The sequence below is a fragment of the Aedes aegypti genome, chromosome 2, assembly GCF_002204515.2.
Source record: "Aedes aegypti strain LVP_AGWG chromosome 2, AaegL5.0 Primary Assembly, whole genome shotgun sequence".
Taxonomy (NCBI): domain Eukaryota; kingdom Metazoa; phylum Arthropoda; class Insecta; order Diptera; family Culicidae; genus Aedes; species Aedes aegypti.
In genome coordinates, this window is record NC_035108.1 from 466,265,026 (window position 1) to 466,287,409 (window position 22,384).

The window sequence follows — 22,384 nt, forward strand, 5'->3', positions numbered from 1 at the left end:
TGGTTCAAAAATATTCAAAAAGCTGCACAGCAAAAACGGTTCGTTCGATTGTTAGACAACTAAAGAAACAAAGTTAGACAACTAAATAAAGATTCCAAAAAAAAAACACACAGTAAAAAAAAATTGGTTTTTGCATTAAAAAATATCATTTTTGTCACAAAAACTCAAATATCTCAAAACCCTATCGGAATACCAACGTAATTTTTTGAGGGAAAACGGTCCATTATATTAGCTATCTACCATAAAAATTGGTGATGGTAAGCCAATAAACAAAAAAGTTATGACATTTCAAATATTTCACAAATTTGACACTTAGTGAAAATTTTTTTTTTCATTGTTAATTTTTTTTAGGACCGCAGTTTGTTGCTGAATTTTTTGTTAAGGGTACCACATGAGGTTAACAAGTTGTTTTCATGATATTTTATTTAATTATTCATAACTATTATAGCATCTATTAGAAAGTTAGACGCGATCCAGTGTTGTGATCTAAAGTCTTGATAGTGTCATATTTTTTATTGTACGTAACTGAAGAAAAATTCTCTCAATAGTGTTGAAACCTTTTGATAAAAGAAACCTATCAGAAATCTAATATTGAAGGCAAAAGCCACAAAAAAAGTTTTCTATACAGGTATACGACTAGTTTACCTGCAAAAAGTTTACCTCGTAGAGAACAAGGCGGGTCTATACCCAGGTGATCTAGTATACGTAAAGCAGGTCGGTTTTCTCGGCGCTGGTTTTCTCCACAAAGTTAAAATCTGATTACACCTGGGTATAGACCCGCCTTGGTAGAGAATAGACTTTGTTAATCATATTTGGGAGAAAGCGAGTAACTTCAACAACATCAAAAACATGATAGGTACATACCATGAACATACTCACGAAAAAGCTAAAAATATACTACCACTATGGTTATAAAAGATTTAATTGTAAAATTTTTCTTCAGTCAAGCAAACGACACCAAACTAGTCAGTAAAAACTTAAAAGTGATTTTGTTTATTAAAATCTAACGAGCAACATGAGTAGTCGCTTTCTCAACTGTTGCAGGCCGTTTGCAGAAAAAAAGTGTTCGAAAGAGCTACGAAATCTCACCGAAAGCACCATAGATAAACTGAAAGCGGCTGGTTATGCTCCAATGTCTACATTGAATACAAATTTACGCATTTGTACGTCCTGCCATTTAAACGTTGACAAACGGGCAATCTGTACATCATCGGTGGATCAGGTTGCAGGAAGTTCGAAAACAACAACAACTGAGGAATTACTAGATGCACCGACAACAACTGAGGAGTTACCAGAAGTACCAAGTGCAGATAGTCTTGCCACGGTACCATCAGCGACATCTGTTTCAACAAATCAATCAGAAGATGAGTGCATCCAGAAGGTCAACATCGAACGCTTCAACGAAGGGATAGCTGGAATAAAAGTGACTCCGATTAAATGGACGAAGATGGGTTACGTCAATTATCCCGAGAAAAAATACCGTGAAATCAACGAAGCTGTACGAAGAAACCTCTTCAAATTAGGACCTGAGGATGTGGAAAATACAGACTACGATGAGGTAATTATGAATATGAAGGAAAGGTTCTCGATTCTAGCCACGACAAGGAAAGAAAAATTATTGATTTTGTCGATGCTGCCAAGCTCGTGGTCTATTCAAGACGCCATTGATGAGTTCAAAACCAATAGAAATACAGCAAAAGAGGCAAAACAATTCAAAAATAACTGTCTTGCAACCAAAAATGCTAGGTCAAGTACTTCATTAACAGATGAGACAAAAGAAAATATAATTCAATATTTTGAAGACGATGAAGTAAGTAGAGCTATGCCTGGCCAAAAAGATTATGTATCTGTAAAAAAAGATGGAAAGCGTCAAGCAATCCAAAAACGATTAATGATGACTACTTTGAAAGAAGCGTATACACGCTTCAAGGAAATTAACGAAAATATTAAGGTAGGTTTTTCCTCATTTGCAAGCCTTCGTCCAAGGCAATGCAAGCTTCTATCCAATTCAGGAACACATAATGTTTGTGTGTGCACAACACACGAAAATATTAACCTAATCTTACATAGTTTGAAAAGAATCAATTTATCAAAGGATATTAAAATGTTAACTGGTAGTCTTTTGTGTGAAAATACAACATCAAATTGCTATCTACGATCTTGTTCGGATTGTCCAGATTCTTCATCATTGGAAAATACTTTATTCGCTGAGTTTGAAGAAAATTATATTGATCAGTTATCATTTGAGCAATGGGTGACCACGGATAGGTGTGACCTAGAAACTATTGTAAAACCTGTAGATGAGTTTGTGTCATTTTTTTGCTTGAAATTAGAAAGTTTAATTCCTCACGACTTTATTAAAACAGAGCAATCCCGCTTTTTAAAAAATACGAAAAATACATTACAAGATGATGAGTTTTTAGTCATTTGTGATTTTTCTGAAAACTATAGCTTTGTATTGCAAGATGAAGTGCAGTCCCATCACTGGAACGTACAACAAGCTACAATTCATCCATTCGTTATTTATTTCAATGGAAGTACGCAAATTGAACATTTTAGTTTTATTGTAATTTCCGAAGATTTAAGACACGACTCAGTATCTGTAAATTTGTTCATTGCCAAAATGATTAATTTTTTACGCGTTGATAAGGATAAAGAAATCAGAAAGATATATTTCATGTCTGATGGAGCAGCATCGCAGTACAAAAACCGTAAGAATTTTTCGAGCCTATGTCAATTTAAATCAAAGTACGGAATTGATGCAGAATGGCATTTCTTTGCTACGTCACATGGCAAAGGTCCTTGTGATGCTATTGGAGGAACCATAAAGCGCATGGCCACAAGAGCAAGTTTAGCCAAAGAACGTGAGCATCCAATTAAAACTGCAAAAGAACTATTTTATTGGGCGAATCGCAGAAAAGAATCATTTTGTTTTACTACTACTGAAGAGTACGAATTAACGGCATCAGAGCTCAGCGAGCAATATAATAACGCGAAAACGATCCAAGGAACCCAAAAATTTTACTGTTTCATTCCATTGTCAGAAAATAAAATTAAAGCAAAACTATACTCGAACTGTACTGACAATGATGCAAAAGTGTTCGATATTGTAAAAAAATGAATATAAGTATTAATAAAATGTTTTCATGATCTCATAACGCATACCCAAATCCAAAACTTTTAAAGTTTATATATAACATTTAGAAACTCATCGATCATACTCTAAAAAAAATATCCTGGTAAAAAAAAAATATTTTCGTGTAATCTGTTAATTCATTTTAATTTATACATATATACATATACATATAATATTTATACATATACATAATATTTATACATATAATATACATAATACTAATGAATACATGAAAACGACTTGTTTAATTCATGCAAGGCCCTTAACAATAAAATCAGCAACAAACTGCGGTTCCCGTATTAATTTACACCGAAAAAAAAATTTTTTTTCTACTAAATGTGAAAATTGTGACATGTTTGAAATGTCATAACTTTTTTGTTTATTGGTTTACCATCACCAAATTTTTATGGTGGATAGCTAATATAATGTTTTCCCCCAAAAAATTACGTTGGTATTCCGATAGGGTTTTGAGATATTTGAGTTTTTGTGTCAAAAATTATGTTTTTTAATGCAAAAAAAAATTTTTTTTTACTGTGTGTATTTTTTTTGGAATCTTTATTTCTCGCGGAACATTACTAAAGGACCTATCTAACATTGAGAGGCTCTCTTTGTTTACTTTCTCTTTCATTAATAACTGAGTCACATTAACCTCTTCTGTTGCTTTTTTTGTATGAAACGCTAGTCAAGGAAATTGACTTTCGATCTATAGTGAAAAACTTCCCAAAATCTTCAGTATTCCACTGTTATAATCGAAAGAGAACGAGAGAGGAGAGAATCTCTCATTTGTACATAGGTCCTTTAGTAATGTTACGCGAGATTTAGTTGTCTAACTTTGTTTCTTTAGTTGTCTAACAATCGAACGAACCGTTTTTGCTGTGCAGCTTTTTGAATATTTTTGAACCATTTTCACATACACCCTTTTGAAAAGTTAGTCGTGACTCAACTTGAAGATTTGATATCGGAAAATGACGATTTAGATGGAACTGGAAAACTGTGCAAAGTTTCAGCTCAATAGAAAAAAATGAATTAAAATATTTACCAAATTTTGGTGCTGTTGCTTGGAATCACTCATAAGGTAAACGCAATTCTCGCAAAAATCATCACTTCTATTAGCTCATGCATATAAGACAGGGCGACGGATTTTGAAAAAAAATCTAAGTGTTATGACTGTTTACTTGTTGTCATGGGTTCAATCATAGGCCTGTCCCGCTAGAACCAGAGGCGGACAAACTACCGCTTCTCTACGCATCCATTCTTCCACCATTATAGCTCGTCTTTCCTTACGTCTGATACATAGGCAGTCTTCTAACAACCAGCAAGCCTGTCTGCCATATAATTACCTTACCCCTATAGTTTACCACTTGACTTGACTTGAAAAAGTATCACTGTACGCGCTAACATGCATAAAGTATGCTGATACTTTTTCAGGTGTGTCAGTGCAAAACCAACTCTTTTTCTTTGATTCGAAATCGAGAGATGAATTAGGAACAATCATCAACGACGCGTATAAATTGCAATGCCGGCCTACTTCGCCTTAAAGCGTGATACAAATTGTGTAGAAAAAGCTCTACGCCAAGTTCCTTTTCTGGTTCAAAAAGGAGTGATTCATTTTATTCTTCTTCTTTCTGGCGTTACGTCCCCACTGGGACAGAACCTGCTACTCAGCGTAGTGTTCTTATGAGCACTTCCACAGTTATTAACTGAGAGCTTACTATGCCAATGACCATTTTTGCATGCGTATATCGTGTGGCAGGTACGAAGATACTCTATGCCCTGGGAAGTCGAGAAAATTTCCAACACGAAAAGATCCTCGACCGGTGGGATTCGAACCCACGACCCTCAGCTTGGTCTTGCTGAATAGCTGCGCGTTTACCGCTACGGCTATCTGGGACACTTGATTCATTTTATGAAATGTCTGAATTAAGTGGCTCTCAAGGTTTTTATTTCATTTTGCTTGTGTGATCCAAAAAATCTCATTCGATGCACTTGTCCCCATGCCAGCCCTAAGCAACACACGAAAGTGGTGATCCATTTCCTGGGACCGGCCATAGTGTGTTAATTGCATCTGCTAATGTCTCTCTTTATCGACGCAATTTCCCGGGAACCAGCTCTCCCGTCGGATGGCAAATCGTGTGAAAACATAGCTCCTGTGCTGGCCATCAGGGCCACATGAAACAGGAAGCATGCTGGGGCGAGAAGAGAATAAAAAAGGGCTCCATCCGCCACACGGGAAGCGGAAGGTAATTCAATTAGTGTTTGTGTGTCTGTTGGTCCGTGCCACATAAAAGCCGATCGATGTACGGCTGCAATTATATCGAATCGATGATGTTGCATTTTTTGCTCCACATCGTCATCATCATCGTCATCATCCTCACCTAGGGTGAGTGACCCGATTAAAAATTTACAATTTGTTTAATAGTTGAATTTATTAAAATCAGTGAAAAATCTTCTTCTTCTTCTTGGCACTACGTCCTCACTGGGACAGAGTCTGCTTCTCAGCTTAGTGTTCAATGAGCACTGCCACAGTTATCAACTGAGAGCTTTCTTTGCCAAACTTGCCATTTTCGCATACGTATATCATGTGGCAGGTAGGATGATACTCTATGCCCAGGGATGTCAAGGAAATGTTGATTACGAAAAGATCCTGGACCGACCGGGAATCGAACCCAGACACCTTCAGCATGCAATTTAGAGATGGTACGTTAAGGTTTGTTCATTTTTGAATGCTGCCATAAAAATTATATGTAATATTGTAACAATAAAACTTATTGTATTTCCCTAACATTTTTTATCAGGTCCCTACCATCACTATCATCGCTGTCATTCTTTCTTGGTTCTTTGGTCGGTATTTTCTTTTTGATTACCTCCATATACACTTGTTTTCGCTCAATCAGAGTGTTGTAACCGGTAATGGAGGGGAAATCAATAAAATTATGGCCGTGTCAGTGGCATCCTCGGTGGAAGAAGCGCCCCTCGGGCTGATCGTTCCCATTTCCAACGAAGGCCACGTGGAACTGGAACTGGATAGTCACCCGGGGGAAACACTTCCGATGCAGAGAAAAAAGAAGGAGAAAGGAATGGAACAGTTGCTGTTTTTGCCATTTAGATTGCAGATGTAGGTCGGTGTAGTTACTTCTCTGTGTGTGGCCATGTCCATCGGTTAGGTAACAATGCTGATTAAGGGCAATCGATTCAATTACCTGCAACTTGCCGTAAGCAAAGCGGAATTGAATTGCAACGCGTTGATGGCGGTGATAGCATTTCATGTCGGTGAAATTGCTGATTATTTGCGGTTGACACCGAGAAAATGTGCGATTGTGCAAAATATCAATTTGGTTCGTATTATATAAATGACACAATTTGTGAATTTCGATGCAATATATCGAATGCTACAATGCTTTGGTTACAGTAATATGAATAAATTTCTTACCCTAATGGTTAGAATCCGCGGCTACAAAGCAAGACATGCCGAAGGTGTCTGGGTTCGATTCCCGGTCGGTCCAGGATCTTTTCGTAATGGAAATTTCATTGACTTCCCTGGGCATAGAGTATCATCGTACCTGCCTCACGATTTACAAATGCGAAAACGGCAACTTTGGCCAAGAAAGCTCTCAGTTAATATCTGTGGAAATGCTCATTGAAGCAAGCTCTGTCCTAGTGGGAACGTAATGCCAAGAGAAAGCAGAAGAATCTCCATTAATGACCTGTATAGGTATATGTATGTAGGTGGATAATTATAGAAATGAATGGAGTGTTTGAAATTATAATAGGAGAACTTACGTATTGTCGACAGCCTAAGCAGCTGAACTTTTTAGAGGGCAATTTTACGCAACAATAGAGCACAACAATTAGCAGGAGACACCTGAACTACACTTTAGCACTCTTTATTTATTAATTATTATACACAAAACACTATTTTATTCTCTTAACCTTCTATATTTCCTCGCCAAAGTCACGAGGCACTTGTTCTTTTATCGGCAATGCAATTACTATTGTCGGCAATAAAAATTTTCACTTCGGCAATCCAAAACTGCGCAAAAACTAGTTTATGTATTGGTACATTTTGTATTTGTTGACAAATCCTGAAATTAAACGTCACTCATTATGTTCGACTCGTTGAACGGGCCAAAACAGAAAAACACAGACTACACTGAGAACAGAATTTATTTATTTACTTATTTACTCCGTCTTCAACTTGCAATGTTGCACAGACTGACTGCGCTTAATATTAATGAGCATTTTATCGGTAATTATCTAAATATTTCGATTCATTAACAGCATAAACAATACATTTGCTTAATATTCATTTGCAAATTTCAAATTAAACAGATAATCAACGAACATGAAACAAACATAAAAAAAACTTAAATTAGCATTCCAGGACGTTCTTATGGTCACCAGATGTTGCAATGACGATGTTGAAATTGACGGAACTTTATACCATTTGGCCAAGTTGATGCATCCATTGCCAGTTCTTTCCACTTCCATATCAGTACGACTCTGAACGAAATATAGTCGAGTAGCCTGCAGTCGAAATGCCTCGAAACCAGTTTAACAATGTTAACGCAATCTCCAAGAGGGGCTCCCAGACATCGATAAACCATCTTCTCAATATCGCACTCAGTAGTTGCGTTGTCGATATTAGTCATCAACAGAGAAAAGCAGTGATCATTCATTTTTTTCGGATCATCCAATACAGTCTCAATGCCATCACTTTGCTCTATTTGATTGCGTTCCATATCGTAGGTATTTGTTCCAGAGGCGATCGGAGTGGAATCACTCAAAAATTCTCTAGAAACAGATTCATTATTCGGAATCGGGGAGTCTAGTTGCAATTTGTTAACCCTCTAATACCCAAATTTTTGTTTTCGATCTAAATATTATTTTTCGTTATCTAAAATCATTCTAAACACGGTTTGGGCAAGTATTTATTTTTCTTCGCAAATTTATGAATTTTGGTTTTGATTTTTATTATTTTTATTTTTGAACATCCCTATCCTTTTCATTTTTTTCTTGAAGCCTCTTCTGGTTACTGATTTTTGACAATAATAAAAATTTGAGTTTTTACTATACTTTTGAATATATGATTTTTTTTTTCTGAACATTTTTTATTTTCCGTGTAACTAACGAAAAAAACAGATTTGAAATCATTTCAATACCATCAGGCTCTTCTTTTGTGATAGGTTGATCGTAGAAAAATATTGAAGGTACGATTTTTTATAATACACGTTAAATGAATCCCAGGCATTTGTATGTTATGTAAGAATACAATTTTTCAAACAATTTACAATAATACAAAAAAGTTTCAAAAATCATAAAAACTTTTCTTATATGCGTGTTATGAGTCAAGGTTAAGGCCAAAAATAAAATCATTTTAATTTCCGAACTACGAAAAAATACACAAAATTCCAAAGTGTACCCCGTCTAAAGGCGGGGTTGGGTATTAGAGTGTTAACTATTGAAGATATCTGTGTTCTCAATTCAGCAATTTCGGAAACAATATGATTCATATAATCAGGAGACGACGATTTTTGTTGAGCATGCTTCCAATTGTTGAAGGCCGGTGATCAATCTTCACATATCCATAGAACGCCTCGCGTCATAACTCGTAATTGTTTTTTAAGCCTCCCCCAGATCTAAGCGACTTTTTACGATGACAGCGACAAACAATCGTAGCGATTACGCTGATGTTTCGCTGCATGTACTGTTCGATGAGCGCGTCTTAGCCACAGCGACGCGATTTTGCTGCGATTCGCGTCGTGTCAGTCAAGATGGTTCCATAGAAGAGTGGTTGCAGCGACACAATAACGAAATCGCGACGATTATTTGTCGCTGTCGCCGTAAAAAGTCGCGTAGATCTGGGGGAGCCTTGACTCATACCAATGCAAGAAAAGTGAAAAGAATTACCGCATATTCCGTAACACACAACAAACAGATTCAATTCCATGTTGATGCAATGTGTACATTTTTTGCAGATCAAAGTTTTATCGAAAATCGTTGATTTAGTTTCAGGCATACCAATAGTTCACGAATATTCCACAAAAACAGAGTATGGTATTCAGAACTCAACAACAATATTTTTAACAGAATACACGTATAATCAACGGAATAGTTCAAGCAAAATCTCTTCACAATGCAGCTCACAACAACCACACACGGTGTGCTGGAACACACATATTATCGAACTTGCATGAACCTCCGATCTTTTTTCACTAAAAATTAGCCTTGATAGTCAAGAAAAGCTTGCGGAATATTAAAAAATCTTTCATCGGCAAAAAATTGAAAAAAGTCGATTTTTGTATTTTTACCCTTCTCCCATATATGAGTTCATAGGAGAATATTAGAGTTATACTAATTTTGATGCATTGCAGACTTATTTGATATACCTAGATCACGAATCGATTACAAGACGTTTCAAATTGAGCATAATTTCTACCTACATTCACACAATGTGACCAGCCCATTGTGGTATGCCGTTTATTAACGACATCGCATTTTTACATAAATTTATTAAGGTAAACATACCACAACTTATCAAGTTTCAATCAATGTTTCCTATTCTACTGAATAATTGAAATTATTGGAGTTCGTTATTGAACATGAAGCTTTTTTAAGATAACAGACAATTGTATAATTACATGCAACCATTAAATAAACCGCCATACAATCATATAGGGCAATGTACTGTTTCAATTTTGTATGGTATGTTCACTCTAGCTGATCTTGTTATTCACATTTGTTTTGATTGAAAGATATTCCTTGTATGAGTAACTTTTCAAATATTATATAATATATATTTGAAAAGTTGTCATGCCGATTTATATTGAAATCTTGCAGCCGCTGGTTGGGTGCGTTTGCTAAAACCTCACATCATTAACATATCCTTAGTTACCTTCATATACTTAAAACAAAATACATACCATAAAACAAGGTAACTTTGATAGTTTTTTTGAGAGAAAATCGATTTTTTTTATTTGTAAAACAAGCACTGGTTTGTTAGTTATCGATTGTACATGAAAGATTGCATAACGGTTCGATCTCAATGAATCTATAGTTTTTCATATAATCGAAAGTCAGTTTTTGGTAATAGGGTAACATTGATAATGAGTAGATAAGCACATGAAAATCCAAAACAAACTATTGTTTGACATCATCACAGTTTGAATTGGATTGGAGAATGTTAATAGAGAAAATGGATTAGATTTTATCAATTAAAGTACAGAATTTATTGAACAAAACACATCTTTAAAAGGGTTTTCAGTCAAAACAAACATAATAAACACCATTATAAGTTGATAATAATGGGTATAAACATATATCTTTGAATAGATATCTATCGATAATCATGTTTCAACATTGAATTCACCATAAATCAATCGTTTTTGGAACATGAATGAGTATAAATCGACTGAATCCCGTAAAGTACATGAGGCGTTGCATACCTCTAGGTTTTTAATGTTATATGGGAATTTGTGACTTTGATTACAAAAATGATTCCAAATTGTTAAACTGTTTTTCGCTATGAGGTTTGATACCGGATTCATGTTCTACTATAGCTAGGCCATCAAGCATACGTTATAGTTTCATGAAATAGTGATAGTAAAACAGATTGTTTGTGTGCGTTTTGAAAGTACCAAAATCTCATCATTTTTTAATATTCGAATATAAAGCCTCACATACTCTTGATTGGCACGAAAACAGCTCAGAGGTGAAGTGTCACACTGATACTCCTTAGTTTCGTATTCGTTTTGCTTAACTGAATAACATAATTTTGGTTATTTTGTTTAGTGTACGTTGCGGATCCCGCACTATCAAAGTTACCCACATTTTCAAAGATACCTCGTTTTACGATAATAAAATTTATGTGTCCATGTTGGTTATTGAAATTGTTGCGTCTATTTCGAAAAATGTGCCCTCCATAAGTGCGAAGTTGTGAATACAAGGGCTGGATTACGTTGGATCGATTTGTTACCGTCGCCACATTTATCCGAAGTAATCCAGCCCTTTTACTCAAAATCAGGCACTTCAAACCCCAAATATAATGTGCGCATTGCATATGAGTAGATTAGTGACTGCACAAAACTTGTATCACGATGAGCTTGAGACCACCTTAAGGCTATATAAGCCATTCACTGTTAATCATGTTATAGTGAACCCGCTTTCAAGAAGTTTGCGCGTATAAGCACATGAATACAGCTTATACTGCCATGTGTATCAATTTCTGGGAATTCCTATTCTGATTAGAAAACTATACCACATACGTAAAATATTACTGATTTGATTCAGAAAGAAGAATACAAAGCGTTCGTATGAGCTTTTCTGAAGTGAAAAGTGAAATTTCCATTATATAAAATACGGCATACCACCATGGGCTGGTCATATTATGTCAGTGTATGTAGGAAATGATGCTTAAATCTAAGAATTCATTCATGTTAAAGATATGTCATGTCAAATTGGTCATTAGGTCGTTAAAAGTCATCATATTAGTGTATCTCTAATATTCTCCTATGAACTCATATATGAAAAAAGGGTAAAAATACAAAAATCGTCTTTTTTCAATTTTTTGCCGATGAAAGATTTTTTAATATTCAGCAAGCTTTTTTTGACTACCAAGGCTAACATTTAGTGAAAAAAGATCGAAGGTTCATGCAAGTCCGATAATATGTGTGTTCCAGCACACCGTGCCACAGTTAAAAAATGCAGTTATAAATAGAATAGCAGAGAGTCTAATAGAATATACAACGCCACTAAATTTATGCACACACCATAAAAATCTTAGATTTACACGTAACGTTATTTTAGTTTCAATCACACAGCAAAAAATTCTCGAATTTACATGGCACGTAATTCTTTATGATAATCATGTAAAACGAGTTGCAACTGAACATTCAACGATAATTAATGTAAACTGTCTCATTGCATTCGATAATGCTTGCAAACTTGAGTGAAACTGAAACATTTCATGATCTTCCATCCAACGTTCGCCAATGTTGCATGCTTTCTTGCATCTTGAAAGTGAAATTGCAAACAAGAACTCTCGTTTTACATGATTCTACGATGAATATTCTGTCAAAAATAATGCACATGGATGGATCGACGGCTTGTCATTCCATGTGCATTATTTATGATTGAATTTTCAGCGTGAAAATCATGTAAACCGTGCCGTTTTGCATGCAACATTCTTCGAGAGAAGACGTTTCGCGTTCAATATTAAGGATTTTGGTAACAATGTTGTATATAATAGATGTGTTTATAGGTTTTATGATTCAATAATACATGAGAAATTGCTTTGCATGATTGAGGCTAATATTACGTTACGTGTAAATCTAAGATTTTTTTGGTGTGTACCAATGCAAAAAATGTGAAAAGAATTACCGCATATTCCGTTACACACAACATACAGATTCAATTCCATGTTGATGCAATGTGTACATTTTTTGCAGATCACAGTTTTATCGGAAATCGTTGATTTAGTTTCAGGCATACCAACAGTTCACGAATATTCCACAAAAACAGAGTATGGTATTCAGAACTCCACAACAATATGTTTAACAGAATACACGTATAATCAACGGAATAGTTCAAGCAAAATCTCTTCACAATGCAGCTCACAACAACCGCAGTTAAAAAATGCAGTGATAAATAGAATAGCAGAGAGTCTAAAAGAATATACAACGCCACTAAATTTATGCACACACCAAAAAAAATCTTAGATTTACACGTAACGTTATTTTAGTTTCAATCATGCAAAGCCATCTCTCATGTATTCTTCAATGATAAAATCTGTAAACACATCTATTCTATCCAACATTGTTATAAAATGCCTTAATATTGAACGCGAAACGTCTTCTCTCAAAGAATGTTGCTTGCAAAACGGCTCGGTTTACATGATTTTTCCGCTGAAAATTCAATCATAAATAATGCTCATGGAATGACAAGCCGTAGACCCATCCATGTGCATTATTTTTGGCAGAACATTCAGCGGGGAATCATGTAAACTGAGCGATCTTGTTTGCAATTTCACTTTCAAGATGCAAGAAAGCATGCAATATTGGCGAATGTTGCATGGAAGATCATGAAATATTTCAGTTTTACTCAAGATTGCAAGCATTTTTGAATGCAATGAGACAGTTTGCATTATTTATCGCTGAACATTGAGTTATAACTCGTTTAACATGACTGTCATAGAAGTTCACGTGTTATGTAAATTTAAGATTTTTTTGCTGTGCAGACTAAGGTACCGTCCACAAATTACGTAACGCTCAAGGGGGAGCCTACTCCCCAAACGGTGCGGCTCAAACACAATTTTTTTTTTTTTTTTCATGCAAAGACCGTTGCGGAGCGGGGAATGGTCGAAAATTGTACATTTTAACATCATAAATGGACGCTGCCTAATTTCGTTTTCATTTATTTTATCGAATATTTTTTTGTATTCAATCTCACTATGGCAGCATTACGGCTGTAAAAATTGCCATGTCATGGTTATAAACTTGCAGCAATTGCGAATCCAACCTAGAAGTTGCAGCGTGACGTCATGGTTAATTGTTTCATAATATTGTGCTCTGCAAGAAAAATCCACGGAACACGATTATCGGATAACTTGAATTTCAGAGTTGCGTTTGGATGGGTTACATGCATGCCTCTTTTCGCTACTCACACTAATGTTTATTTGGGTGCGGCTTATTTTTAAAAAGCTCTCAAAACCAAAACTTCTTGTACTCTTATGAATTCATATCATATTAGAAGAGAAACCTCAAAGTTTAAGCCAAAAATATTAAGATTTAGAAGGGGCACAAACGTCTTGAAGGTAAATTTTCAAGTTATAAAAAATGGCCTTCAGTGAAGTCACCATAATTAGTTTCAATAAAAACTAGTTTACTCCAAATGTTTCCTCATTTTACTAAAAAATATCTTTATTTGGCCGTAACTTCATGAATATACAACCAATTCCAAATCTTTTTGCATGGTTTAGAAGCTTTTTTATTTGTTTTCAAACTTTTCATACGCTACATTTCACTGAAAAAATGTTTTGACCAAGTTATTCAACAAAAACTGCACAAAAACATGATTTTTTAACGAAAAATGCCAGTTTTTTTTTTAAGTTTTGTCAGTTAAACAACATTTTTAAAGCTGAAACTGGTTTTCCTTATTTGTTAAACCTTTGAAAAGATCTTGTCAACAATTTTCAAATAATTTTGAAACAATAATATTTTTGCTCATGTTAAAAAAATATATGCACTATTCAACTCGTAACTAAAACAAAATGCTTTATAAACACAAGTTTTATAGGAAAAATGTAATCTTTTGCGAAAAAACTTAAATAATCCAAAGAGATTTGATTTTCTTAAATCATGTTTTTGGGAAGTATTGTTACAGAACTAAGCCAAAACCATTTTTTTTAAATGTCATACAACACAGCATGGAAACAACTATTTTTTGCTTCAAAAACATGTACATACATATATTTGAAATCGGAGTATTTATGAAGTTATGGTCAAACAAATATGAATTTTTCAGTAAAATGAAGAAAAATCTCGAGAAAACTACTTTTAACAAAAATTGTTTCGATTTAAGACAAATTTTATGTTTTACAAAGTTTTCACAAATTTAATTTATTTCTCTTAATTTTGAAAATAATGATGCTAAAAGTTTAAGAATTGATTAGTTATGGTAACTTCACTGAAGACCATTTTTTATAACTTGAAAATTCACCTTCAAGACGCTTGCGCCACCCCTAAATCTGAATATTTTCGGCTCCAACTTTGAGGTTTCTCTTCTAATATGATTTGAATTCATAAATACTACAGGCTTTTTTTACATTTTTTTTATGTTCATATTATTCTCAGTGTATGAGAAAATCAGAATAGGCCCTTTGCAAATCAATTCACTTATGATTTGACACAAATACATCATCCTCTGATTGCCTGTAGGACAACATGAGTGTTGCCAAAATAGTAAACCTATTGAAAAACGTATATTTTATATGTTTCTCAGTGTAGTGAAGTTTATGCGCTACAATCTTCAGATAAGGAAAGTATTGAAAGGCTCAATTATTACCAATGCATGTTTTGTTGCCTTATTCCAATGAATTAATAAGTTGAGTTCGATTTTTTCGATGAATTTCAATTGTGAATAAAAAACACACCGCAATTGAAAATGGTTTCCCTGCAACCTATTCCCGTAACAAAAAGTTATTGCCGAGGAAAGCAAAGTGGATTAATTTTAATTTGTAGTTTGAGGCATAAAAATTCAGTATTTTCGAGCGTTCAATAGACAAATCAAAATTCTAATAGTGCATGAGTGATCGGTGCGTTGCTTTTGTGACAAATTGGTATTGGAGCGGAGAATTGGATATATCAAAGTGGTGAGTTTTTCTTAGGCTGTTCTTGTGTTGTTTTATTCGGCAGCTCATGAATGACGATAATTTCGTAAGCATTTATTTCATTCAATGATTAAACCCATGTTATATAATATATTTGTGAAAGATGAGGTTTACATGGAAGAATAAAGTTCAAGGAATATATTGAGTACATTAAAGGTAACTAATGTTCCGTAGATAAATTTTAACAAGGACAATAAGTGAGTGCTGCCGAAAATACCCTCAGGGTGCCGAAGCCATAATTTACCCTAATTAAGGAAATAAAAAAAAAATCTAGTTCAGACGTGTGGGCTATAATATTATTCAAATATGTACATCGAAATGCTTGGTCCAATATCCTAAAATTGATTTCAAAACTAAAGTCATCTTCTTTATAAAGTGCATATTATTATTAATGATACAATTTCAGCTAACACGACTTTGGCATAATTTTCGATTATCGCTAAGTATTAATCAGCTGTGTGTGATCACACACAAAGCCAAGATCATAATCATACGAATTAATGGCGGTTATAAATCGACGCACAACCGCAAAAGCCACCAACAAAACCCCAGCTGTGTAGGAAGGAACATATTCGGATGAAACAACGGCCACGTTTCCGACACCTTGCAGATATTCTCTCCTTCCAGCAGAAGCAAGCTCCCAGCAAACCCACTGACTGAATGGCTTACTTACTTCACGCGCGGAACCCAGGAAAAACACCTAATGAAAAATGGCACGTTTTTATTCACGTTTATTCGCGGTAAATAGGAAAAATAACCTGGTGGCGGTTTAAGTAAGCAAGATTGATATCAGCACCATTTACATCCATTTGTGCGAAATGAGCTGGAAGTACTGCTGAAATACATCTACCATGCATGAATTGGCTGTCGGAAGGTGTGCTTTGGCTTTTCGGTTTCTTTCCCATGTAGAAGTGTAGGAAACATTGCGTCGCGACGAATTGAATTTATTGCAAAATCGAGTTTACTGCTCCATTAGCTGCAATTAGGGAGGAAGGAGATCGTTCGCCATGAGACTCAATCATTTCTCGTTTTTTGATTAGATATGAATTCTTTTTTGCTTCGAGATGCACTCGTTCACATCTATCCTGATGGGAACCAGAAGAGCAGAACCCCGTCGAAGGGGGCAGTTAATCAGACCCAAATTGGATGACCTAAAGCGGGAGGCAATAAAAGTGGGAACTTTTCCAATAAAGGTGTACATAACTCACTTTAATTGCATTCATTACAGTCCGCTGTATTTTCGACCGGATATTTTCCTAGGACTGGAGTGTTGAAAGTTCTAATTTACTGACGACCGCACCGTGGAGAAATGAAGTTGTTAACTAATACGACCTGTTATACTGTTAATGGAGAACACAATAACGAAGGCACACGCAATATGGGTGTAAATTGGGGGAAATTTATGGAAATTGTTTGAGTAATCTAATATTTGCAAGCTGCACAACGGAGTGAGAATATCAATGTTTGCATCTATAGTATTACCTAGGATTTAAAAGATTATAGAATAAGATTGGTAACTGCCTGAATAACTACTAAAAAATAAAAAAAATAATTGATGTACATTAAGTACCCGAGCAAAACTTGAATTCAAACTGAAAACTAATTTTGGTGTTGGAATGTTATTCATTTTGATATCTCAGATTGATGCCAAGAGAGAAAACATGTCCACGGTTTGCTTTTTTTATGTTGGGAACATGGCTCATTACAAAACATGTAAGGGAAGACGGGGGAAGAACATCCGCCGGGATAAGACAGACCACCTCCAGTTTAGTGCAGCCAACAAACTTATGGAGAATTGTTATTTATTTATTTGGTTTTACATCAATTAGCTTGATAAATTCTCGCCAATTTCACTCGGTTCATGGCCGCTTCTCTCCATCCTCGACTGCAACCCAGGGCATTTTTATAAATTATCGGACAGGTTTGGGCCGGACCTTCTCCGATTTGTATGAAATTTTCACCAGAGGTAGGGCTCGTGGATACATGACCAAAAGTGAAATTCAATAAAATTATTGTGGCCTATTTTCCCGGAAAACTCTAGATGAATTTTCACGATCTACCTATAAAGCTCAAATTTTAAAAATTCATATCTCCGGAACTATCCATCGTAGAACAAAAGTCTTTTAGTGAAATCGAAAAGAAATTTTTGCAATTCGGTTGCATATCAATCAACTTTTCATTGAGAAGTTGATCAACATAACGGCCTACTTTTCCTACCGAAAAAAACAATGCTGAAAAGTGATACTTTTCAGCACTCTTTTCGGTGTTGAAAAGTAGCACTTTTCAGTACTGGTTTGGTAGGCGTTCTGCGCGGCTTGTGAGTCGAGACGAGTCGTTCTCCCCTCGGGTGACGTTAGGCGACTAATGTTATTCAAATGGGAGCGAGTCGATACCTCACCGACTTGTCTTTCTTTATATGCCGCACAGAATAAGCACAATTGCATCTGATATTTGGGTGTTTATCTACGACTGGCGTGATGTGAGAATTGTCGGTGTCGTATAGCGAGGTAACAATTCTCGACTAGAGTGAAATGACTTTCCATTTGGTTTACACGTCGAGTCACTTCACTCGAGTCTATATCCGATGTTCAATCTGGTTCCGATACAAGCTGGCAATTCTGATGAGGGATCGGATCGTCCAGCATTTGTAGTCAGCTAGCTGTTTGTGCTGTCTTACCTGTTCTTTACTCCAATAGGGAATAAAGATGTGCATGATACCGATGGGAGCGTGAAAATTCATGACATGCATGGGTACTTATCACAGCCTACGTGATTGAAAAATACTGAATTGGAACTACGCATGGCAGTATGCCCATGTGGGTTCTGTTTGTGCTTTTAGAGTTCATCCAGCTGAAACGGCATTTTTCGAAATAGCAAAAAAATGTTGTATGCAACTCGTTGCAAAACTTGATTTTTTCAGCACTCGTTGTATTTATCCAACTCGGCGAGCCTCGTTGGATAAATGTACAACTCGTGCTGAAAAAATCATCATTTTGCAACTTGTTGCATAAATAACTATTTCTCAACAAATCATTAAAAATATAAAAAGAAACACATTTCCCGGAAAATTTTTCACCTTGGAGAAAATTGTTGAAAAATTGGGGAAGCACTATCGTCTGTATCATGGAAAAATTTGAAAAAAAAAAATGTTTTGTTTCATCAATCCATACTCTAGCTTTCGTTCATAGACGCCAAAGTGGTATCTTTTACCATTTAGGCGACATAACTGAAAAACGGATGACCACCCGCACGCTTCCCATAGGAAATTGTGTTCCATTATGGGCCTCATAACCGTGCGCTAACGGTGGCAGTTATTTACACGCATTGTAAGTGTAACGCAGTAAACCATCGTTCCCTTTCCCGTCAGAAGAAGCTTTTCGTCAATTGGAGAACTCTCCATTGGTCTGTTGGGTGCTTTGTATGACCTTTATCAGCAACTGTTAAATCCAGCATGACACCTTCAAGCGCAATATTGAACAACAGGCATGAAAGCCCATCGCCCTGTCGTAGTCCCCACGAAGACTCGAACGAACTGGAGTGTTCGCCCGAGATCTTCACACAGTTTTGCACACCGTCCATCGCTGCTCTAATCAATCTTGTGGGCATCCCGGGAAAGCTGTTCTCGTCCATGATCTTCCAAAGCTCTACACGGTCAATACTGTCGTATGAAATCGTTTAACAAATGGTGCGTAGGGACCAGATACTCACGACATTTTTGGAAGATTTGGCGCACGGAAAAGATCTGGTCCGTTGTCAAGCGGCCGTCGATGAAACTTTCCACGAACTCGTTTGCTATAGGTGATAGACAACGGAAGAGAATCTGGGATAGCACTTTGTAGGTGGCGTTTAGGATGGATAATTTTCACACTCCAGTTTGTCGCCCTTTTTGTAGATAGGGCATATAACGCCTTGCTTCCTCTCCTCCGGTAGCTGTTCCGTTTCCCAGATTCTGACTATCAGCTGATGCAGACAAGCGACCAACCATCCTTGCCTGCGGCCTTGTTGTTCTTGAGCTGTTGAATGGCATCCTTAACTTCCCCCATCGTGGGAGCTGGTTGATTTCCGCTGTCCGCTGTGCTGACGTAGCCATCGCCTTCGCTGTCCTGATCTTCTGTGCCTGTGTTCTCTGCGCCATTCAGGTGCTCATCGTAGTGCTGCTTCCACCTTTCGATCGCATCGCGTTCATCCGTCAAGATGCTCTCATCCTTATCCCGGCACATTTCAGCTCGCGGCACGAAGCCTTTGCGGGATGTGTTGAGCTTCTGAAAGAACTTCCGCGTTTCTTGAGAACGGTACAGCAACTCCATCACTTGGCATTCCACCTCTTCCAGGTGGCGCTTTTTGTCTCGGAACAGGCGGGTTTGTTGTTTCCGCTTCAGTCTACGCGGCAAAACGTGGAATGGTACAATGCTTTCAGCAGCATCGTAATGGCTGCTTTGACTGTCCTCGAGCAGTCCTTAATTGAGGGCCTCAAAGAGGTGGGCGTCGGTACCGTACATTATTGATAACGGATAGTTTTGGGCGCAGTTTCACCATCACCAGGTAGTGGTCGGTTATGTCAGAGAAGTGCCGTCCATCGATCAAAACGTGGTCGATTTGCGATTCTGTATGCTGAGGTGATCTCAAGGTGTACCGATACGGGAGGCTGTGTTGGAAGTAGGTACTACGAATGGCCATATTCTTGGAGCGCTACGATGTCGAATCCGCGGGTCTTCAGTAGATCGGAGAGTATGCGAGTACTTCCGATGAAGTTGAGAGATTTGCAGTTCCATGTACCGAGTCTCCAATCGCTAGTCCATTTCCGTCGCTGTGGTCTTTGCCGATTTTTCTGGTCCGTATTCTCTCGTTGAAGTTCCAGTGCTGATGTGTTTTTACGGTTGGCCTACAGGGCCTGACACCAATACCCTAGATTTCCGGAGGACCATTCCCCTAAATGTTCTAAGGGCCATAGTGCGCAGTTTAGCTTAGATTCCTTCTTTGGCACTAGGACGATGATCAGCCGCCCCTGATATGGGGAACGGACGCTGTTTTGAGCCGCTCCTAATATGGAGTACAGACGCTCTAGGTTTGCAGAAGCAAAAGCAAACCTCCCCTTCTCTTTCAACACACGACCAAAGTTCCCACCGGGGTTGGTTACCCGATCTTCCCTAAGGTTACTCGTACCCCGACTAGTTCCTAGGGGAGATAGGGATAAGAGTTGCTGTGCAAGAGGCTAAGGATCACACAAAAGGGTCTATTTTATTTCTGCAGGTATGCGAGGTACCAATGGTACGCCATGCCCAACCATTTACCGTGCCAATCTGGTGGAGAACGAAAAATTGAAAATTGGATTATCGGTTTGCCCGCTGAGACTCGTCTCCTGAGTTGAGAGGCCACCGATGAGGTGCTTCAAATGCATGGACTTCGGAAATCAGGCGTTAATCTGCAATGGTCCGGACAGATCCGAGTTGTGCAGGAAATGCGGGGAGAAAAGGCACTTCGGGAAAGATTACACAAAGCAACCAAAGTGAGCATGGAGAAGCGAACCTCCACCTGGCAATGTTCCTGTCAGGTCACGGCTGATTCAAGCAGTATCTGTATCGATTCGGCCATGCCTTTTCACCATTTTGTCATGGGTGTATGGAGATTGAAGAAATGCTAGAAAAGATTGTCTTCGACTGCCCGAGATTCAACATAGTACGAAACACGGTGCATCGCTGGACGTCGACGCCCATGAACCAGAAGCCAACCTCTCACCGGAATCGTCGGGGCACTTGATAAGTCAATCTGCTGAAAGGAGACAGTAGAAGATCATCGGGCGCGATCGGAGTAGGCTAGATCCTCCGCCGGGACTAGCTGATAAGGTCGCGAAACAGCACCGACAAATGGTCGTAGGGGCGTTTGCGAACCGGAAGACACCCCTCAACCGGAATCGCAAGACCGACCTCGGCATCCAACCGGTCCGCCCGTAGAGCATGACGAGCAGAGTAATGGAGTGAAGCGCACCAACAAACACAGTAGCATCTATCTCACATGGCCCAGGCTTGTGGCACGGCCCCAAAATGTGAGTGGCGTTGAAGAGACAAATTGCAGCCAGAGCGATAAGAGCAAGAGGAAACGAAAAGCTGTAGAAGCATCAACAAGCCCTCAGCCCCCCCGAAGTTATTCTTCTTCTTCTTTCTGGCGTTACGTCCCCACTGGGACAGAGCCTGCTTCTCAGCTTAGTGTTCTTATGAGCACTTCCACAGTTATTAACTGAGAGCTTACTATGCCAATGACCATTTTTGCATATGTATATCGTGTGGCAGATACGAAGATACTCTGTGCCCTGGGAAGTCGAGAAAATTTCCAACCCGAAAAGATTCTCGACCGGTGGGATTCGAACCCACGACCCTCAGCTTGGTCTTGCTGAATAGCTGCGCGTTTACCGCTACGGCTATCTGGGCCCCCATGCGGCAATTCCAGGGGGACATCGGACTTGGAAACAAATCCAAATGAAGTCGGCGTGAAACAGAGTTGTTTTTCCTTTTTTTCTCTGTTAACGTACTGGAGACGTGCATCCGCAATAGATCGTAATAAACCGTCGAGTGCGAACCACAGAGCCTAAGCTCCATTAGCTCACCGATAGCCGGTTAAGTGAAATTTTCTAGCTTTGGCAGATGTTCGAAAATTCTATTTAAAAAAACCTGTAGTTTGGTATGAAAATGTCGATTTTCTTGAAAATTCATGAATCACTTTATTCAAACACATTTTTGTCATTCCGAACCATTTTGAGTGATACTAACATCAAATTTCTATAACAAATATCAAAAACAAAGTTTTTCCACTAAAGGATTTTGTAAGGATTTTTTTGTGAAAACACAACAAATTACTCAACCATTCATTCA

General features: G+C 37.5%; 1 long non-coding RNA gene across 1 annotated transcript; it reads left to right on the forward strand.

The window, feature by feature from the left end:
• Positions 1-16,308: 16,308 nt before the first annotated feature.
• LOC110676123 lies at positions 16,309-17,084 on the forward strand. Its single transcript, XR_002500090.1, has 2 exons — positions 16,309-16,690; positions 16,747-17,084. It is a non-coding gene; the product is annotated as an uncharacterized LOC110676123 (long non-coding RNA).
• Positions 17,085-22,384: the final 5,300 nt, after the last annotated feature.